Source organism: Condylura cristata, unplaced genomic scaffold (genome assembly GCF_000260355.1).
Source record: "Condylura cristata isolate star-nosed mole 26May11 unplaced genomic scaffold, ConCri1.0 scaffold00002, whole genome shotgun sequence".
NCBI classification, from domain to species: Eukaryota; Metazoa; Chordata; class Mammalia; order Eulipotyphla; family Talpidae; genus Condylura; species Condylura cristata.
Window position 1 is genome coordinate 87,260,218 of NW_004567103.1, and position 7,047 is coordinate 87,267,264.

At 43.1% G+C, this 7,047-nt stretch overlaps 1 pseudogene; it reads right to left on the reverse strand.

Annotated features, from left to right (window-relative positions):
* Window positions 1–311: 311 nt before the first annotated feature.
* On the reverse strand, window positions 312–4,846 carry LOC101635205 (annotated as a pseudogene).
* Window positions 4,847–7,047: the final 2,201 nt, after the last annotated feature.

The window sequence follows — 7,047 nt, forward strand, 5'->3', positions numbered from 1 at the left end:
TATAAACACTGCCATAGTCACCTCCCTACAGGTATCTCACCCACATCTGCCTTAACCAATCCAGGGTCAGGAAACAAGCACGGTTTCTTCATCACATGCTTGCTGCTCCATGTGGCTTCCTCAGGTCTCCTCCTTCTCCATCCTCCTTCATTCCCTTCTTCTCTCCTTTTTCTCTACTCAGCTCCAACCTCCTTCTGGGTGGGGCAGGGAACCTGGAACTTCCCTTTTTCCTAGGGACCACCCTGTTACAGTAGGACATGGAAGTGTAACAGGGGGGCCCTAGGAAAAGGGGAGGCTTTGGGTTCCCTGCCTCACCCAAAGGAGGGTGAGGCTAAGTAGGGAGAAGAATCTGGGGAAGAGATGGATGAGGAAGGAAGCAGGATGGAGAGCCAGAAGGTGACCTGAGGGAGCCACATGGAGCAGAGACATGTGAAGAAGCGGCTCTTGTCTCTTTGGTCCTGGACTAGCTGAAACAGATGTGGGTGAGAGACCGGTGGGGAGGTTGACTATGGCAGCGTTTATCTTGACTTTGATTTTGCTCTTTTCCTCCCAGACTTGTCTGGCCATGTCTGACCCTTTTCTGTGGGTTCTGGCCAGAAGGTGCTTTAGACTTATGACAGGCTTTCAGGACTTGCTTTGGACCAGTCTCTTTTGGGTGGGCTTCTACACATTCTACACACAATGGGATGGGTGACTTTGTGTGTTTGATTTGGAAACTATATTCTTTGTCTTTTCTGTATTGCACACTAATTGTATTAAAGTTCTTTTCCATCAAAGGTCTTATATGTTTTCTCTTGATGTGATGGATGACAGGACCTATTTAGAGGGGGCAGATGTAGGGGTCCTGCATTGCCCCCTCCTTGTCCTGTAACAGAAGAACTCTTCTCCAAAGACAGGGAATGGCCTGAGTCTCCTTGTGGGTGTGGGGGTGGGTAGGCGGAAGCATGAGCCAGTCATCGACTGCATAGCCCTTAAATAAAAAAGCCCAAGAAGACTGCAAAGTGAAATAAGGACATAAAAATAAATATACCAGAGAAAATAGGAACTCAGAAGAACATCAACAATGCAGGAGCTTAATGAAATCTGAACATAAATTATTTATACAGTAGAACTAATAAAAAAGAATCGTGATGCAAGAGGTGCTATAAGGGAACAAGCAGTGTCAGGAAGCATTCCGGCATCTGCCAGGCGTTCTCAGAAATAAAAAAATTATGGGAGTAGATAACTTTAAGAAGTCGAAAGCATAATATGTGCATCTGCTGATCCTGAGTGGCCTGTCCAGCCACCAGTTCTGTGATCTATGGTTCTGCATTCCTAGAACTGACCCTATAAGGTGCCTTTCAAGTGAATCAAGAGCAGAAAGCTTGATCCCCCTGGGAAGGGTGTGCATTCTGAAGTATGACCAGGGACACCCGGAGGCTGTTGATGATGCATCACAAGAAACTGACCAGTGGAACCCCTCCTTGATAACATTGAAATCACGCTGGGGAGGTAGGGCCTGATCTCAATCACAGTAACAAGCAGATGAGCAGTGCCTGGGGGCAGACTTATAGCCCCTGAAACTACAGCTGCCAGCTCATTTCCTAGCTTCACCCCTCTCTTTTCTTTGTCCTCCTTCCCCACACAACTGATGCAGTAAGATTATTGTAAGAATAAAAAGCCAGGATCTTGTTCTTCAGCAGTATGATGTGTTGTGTCGCTCCATGACTCACTCCCCTTTCTTTAGCAGTGCGGTGTTGCCCACACAACAATATTAAAGTTAAAGAGCCAATTCAGAAAATATAACTTATAAATACTAGAAGTTCCAGAAAGAAAAAAAGAAAAACATGATTTTTTCTGAATTCAAGAAAATTCCCAAAATTTAGTTTCTAGATTTGAAGAAACTACTGAGTGTTCAGCACAACAGACAAAAACAAAAACATCCAGTTATATTGCCAATACGTTTCAGAGCTGCAAGAATGGTGCTAAAATCTTTTGTACAGAAGCAAAATAAATAGGTGGCAAAGAATTGACAGGAAATAGGGACAATTTCTTTATAATTTTTCAGGAAAATTATTCCCATCCTATAATCTACTACTCAAGCAATCAATCAAATATAAGCATGGGACAGAATAATCTCAGCAGCATTGTTCACAATAATCAACATATGGAATCAATCTAAGTGCCCACTGACAGACAATTGATGATAAATATGTCATGCATGCATATGCTCAGTAGAATGCAACTTATCAGAGGGACCAAATTCTAAACTGGTGAACAGTGTTCCTAGTGGATTCCACCCCACCATCTCCTCTCTGAAGTGATCTTGGGCACTGAGGAGAATAATTCTGAGCATGCCATGCTTCTTGAGTAGAGGGAGAGGAGGGTGCTGTGCCCTAGGCATGAAGCTGGTGGACTTTTAAAGCACTGAAGGCAGGGAGGCCTTGGTTCAAACTTGCACTGTTGTACTGCTGGATGGACAGACAGCATCCATTGTCATGCTGGTCAATGAATCTTCTCTCTGTATCTCTTTCTCTTCTACTCTGGGTGGTCCCCAGGCAAAGGGGAGGTTCCAGGTCTCCTGCCTCACCAAAGGAGGGTGGAGTTGAGCAGAGAGGAGATGAATCTGTAGAGGAGGCTGAGGAGGAAGGAAGCATGATGGGGAGCCAGAAGGTGACCTGAGGGAGGTACATGGAGCAGAGAGACATGTTTTTGGGCCTGGACTGGTTGAAACAGATGTGGGTGAGAGACCCATAGGGAGGCAGCATTTACCTTTATTTTGATTTGTCTGGCCATTTCTGACAAATCAGACTTGTCTGGCCATTTCTGACCCTTTTCCATGGGTTCCCTCCAGAAGCTTCTTTAGACTTGTGATGGGCTTTCAGTCCTTGCTGTGGGCCCACCCCTTTTGAGTGGACTTTTACCCACGAGGGGATGGGTAACTTTGGGTGTTTGATTTGGAAACTATATTCTTTGTCTTTTCTATATTGCCCACTAATTAATTGTATTAAAGTTCCTTTCCATTAAAGGTCTTATATGTTTTGTCCTGATGTGGCAGATGGCAGAACCTATTTAGAGCAGGCAGTTTTGGGGATTCAGTGTTTCCCCTCTCCCTGCACTGTAACACTTCTTCTAATTCCTTTTGTAAATCTTTATTTATTTCTCTCTGTGTGTCTGCTTTTGGGTGTTGGCTGACTTCTTAAATATACAGGTAAGAACTCATAAACTGGAGAACCCCATTTTTATTTCTGGGGTTGCCTATTAACATACAAATTTTATTTTAATTTTTTTGAATAGGTATAATTCACTTTATTTTCTGAAAAAAAAAAGGGGGGGGGCAGTAGAGCTCAAAAGACACTTCTCCCAAGAAGAAAGGAAAATGGCCAATAGGCATACCAAAAAAATGTTCAACATCACTTTTATTACCAGGGAAATGCAAGTCAAAACCACAATGACATATTGTACCAGAATGTCCATGTTGAAAATAACAGAGTAAGAAATTAGCGAGGATGTGGAGATAAAGGAACACTCTTATACTACTGGAAGGAATACAAACTAGTCAAGCCACTATGGAAAGCTTGTAGAGAGTCCTTAAAACACTAAAGATGGATCTGCATAGGACCCAGCAATTCCACTCCTGGGAATCTACCCAATGGACACAAAAACACTAATTTGAAAGCAAACATTCACTTCTATGTTTATTGCAGCACTCTTTACAATATCTAAGATATGGAAATGAACTAAGTCTCCAAAAACAGGAGAATGGATAAATAACATGTGGTATATATACACAATGGAATATTACCCAGCAGTCAAAAAGACAAACTCACGCCATTCACAGCAACATGGTTGGAGCTGAAAGGGGTTATGCCAATAAATAAATGACTAAATAAATCAGAAGAAGAAAGATAAATATCGGATGGAATATAGAGAAACTGAATAAAGGGTCAGGAAAAAAGGGAAAACTTGCAAGGTGACCATAAACCTCAAGCATACAGCAGGAAAGAGGAAGTGTAGCAGTCAAATCAGGGAAAGAAAGTTCACAGGGATTGTAGTGATGGTTAAGAGGTACTATGGTGATAAGATAATACAGGGAAAACATCTGAGGGGAGAAGACAAATGCTGTCCAAAAATGAACAACAATGTTAGAAAAATTTAATAATAATTGCAAAAAAAATATGTGCTAGTCACAGCTGGAGCCTGGGTCTTCTGCACATACATGGTGGGTCTTCACCAAGTGGTCAGTGAATTTGTGAAAGAGAGACTTATTGAACACAGTCTCTTTGCAGAGGTCAGGAGTGAGATAGCAGTAGATCTTAGAGATCACATTGAAGGTGCCCTTGGCAAAATTCCCCAGGGTGGCAGTGCAACCCCTGGCCAAGGTATAGCAGCCATCAGTAAACAGACATCAGTAGCAGCTTCTTGGGCACAGAGGCCAAGACAATGCCACTGTCCCTGGAAGCAGGGGTGAGGTGCACCAGCACAGAGCCTCAGCAGATGGTCACCTTGCAAGGGTGTGGGGCTTGTTGATCTTGTCCCCCCAGTAACCTTAATGCACAGCGATAATGGTAATGGAGAGTTTAGCCAGCATGATGATGACTCGGAGAGCAGTGACTATCTTCCTTGGACTATTTAGCACCCAGAACATGTCCATTATAATCCCCTATAATGTCTTGAACCTGGCCTACTAGCCAGCACTGCTCTGCTTTGAACAGGGATAATCTTCAATACTGCTCTTGAAGGACTGCCCCAGCAAAAATAAACCAATAATCTCAGATTTTTTTCTAGGCAAGGAAAAGACCAGTGACTCAATCTTCATGCCCTAGACTAGGCTCATCTTACTGACCAAGATCTACCTCTTATCCTTGGCTTTGTTCTATGAGCTATGCAGAAAGGCCCCAGTCAAACCCTTCATCCACCTGACTCTAAGGCCCACTGGCCAGGCTTCTGGGTAAACCACAGTGTCATCCCATTCCAGGGCCTTCCTGCAGCACTGACATCTTCTGCCATTGGGTATGTTAACAGAGAAGAGAAAACTCATTTATTTAAAAGATGAACTTGGGCTTTCTGAGGCAATAGGGATGAAACTGTTAACGACATATAATTTCCATTAAAAAGAGGAGGTTCCGTGTTCCCTGCCACACTTAATGAAGCATTGAGCTGAGCAGAAAGAGGGAGGACTTGAAGAAAAAGACTTAGAGAGGTACAGGAAGCACAGAACCATGTGGAAAATTTCCCTTTGCTTCTGAACTTTGGACTTGCACCAGGAAATTGGGGAATAGGAAGGACACATGTACATACTTGGAAGAGAAGTTGGTGAGATACCTGTGGGGAGGTTGAAAATGGCAGTCTTTACCTTGATTTGTACTCAGATGTTTTTCTTTCCACCCCAATTTGTCTAGTCCCTTCCATCCCTTTCTATGGTTTCCAGCCAGAAGGTGACAGACTTGTGGCACTTTCAAGGCCTTGCTTTCAACCAACCCTGCTTGGCTAGGCATTTATCCACTTGGGAATGGGTATCTTCGGATTTTTTTTTTTTTTTTGAAAAATATTGTTCTTTCTTTTCTTTCCTCTCCATGCACAATGTCCTATCAAAGTTCTTGCACACCAAGTTCATGCTTTGTGTTTATGTGGTGGATGGCAGAACCTCTTAGGACATGCGTGTTTGGAGTCCCAGGGTACCTGTCAGCCTACCTGCTGCCAAAACTTGAGGTGATTATGCTAAGTGAAATAAATTAGAAGGTAAAAAGCAATTGCTAGGTGGTTTCAAACTGGCAAAGCACATAACAAAACAAACTGGACTCTGAAAAATAGGGTGACTTATGGAAGTTACAAGAGAGCTTAGAGGGCAGAAGGTAAGTGTAGTAGTGTGGGTGGGCAGAGTGAGGGGCACCTCAAGAGCCCCAAGTCTTGCAGGCTCTAAATAGGTCTTAGCATCTGCTTCATAAAGACAAACATACTCTTTGTATGTAAGGCCTTCAATAAAAGGAACCTTAATACAAGTAGTGGTAAGCCATAGCAAAGGTGCGCAAGGGGCCAGGTAAGACTGGAAGAAAAAGAACAAAATGAAGAGAAAGGTTGCCATTGTCAGCCTTCCCATGGTCTCTCACTCAACTCTGTCTATTTCAAGTGTCTCCTTCCATGACCCTCAAGTCCCCGGTACAAGTCTAAGGCCAACGTGTCTGCTCCATGTACCTCTGTTTTCTCCATCTCTCTGTGCTTCATCTCTGTCCTTTTACCAATCTTTTTTAGTTTCAGCTCACTCCCCAGCTACATGCTTCTTTAGGGCTTGGCAGGAAACTGGAAGCTTCCTTTTCCCTGACGATTGCACTGTTAAAATGCAAGGAAGCGAGGGAAAATTAGAGTATGATTCCAACAAAAACAGTGACTTCCCCAACAAAGAGGAAAACTACCCAGCATAGGGAAGTCAAAGGAATTCTTCAGATTACAATGATGGGAAATTCTAAGACAAATGTTGATCAGCGGGTCTCAGGTGAAGGCAAGTTCCAGAGGAGCAGAAGAGGAAATACGAGGGAGGAGGGACCCAAAAAAGAAAAAGGGCAAGAAATTGATAGTCTAGGAATGTTTTTGACCATGTTGAAAATATATGGAGATTTTGTCTATATATTCACTGAAGTGTTTTAAGCAAACGGAAAAAGAATTAATGATAAATTCCAGGAAAATTGGAAAGCTGCTCAAGGAAAAAAACTGCAATCTTATGATTTACATGAAAAATCTTTTTTCAGACATACTTGGTCTTCATCTACAATGAGGGCTTGAAAGTTCCCCCATACCATGGAATTTCTTAAATGTTGAAATTGATAAAACTGTCTCACTTTGTTTTAATAAATTTAAGAAAGTGCTAGAGGGGCTCTCCCTGGTGGCACAATGGGTTAAAGCACTGCATTACGAAACTCTCCAAAGCCACTGCATCACAAGTTCAATCCCCGGCCAGGGAATTGACTCACATGGTGAGGCAGACTTCTCCTGACCCACCTGCTGGTTGCCTTGTCAATCTGCCTGTTCTGCTCCCTACTTTGTCTCTGGTGAATCCTCTCACCCACCACA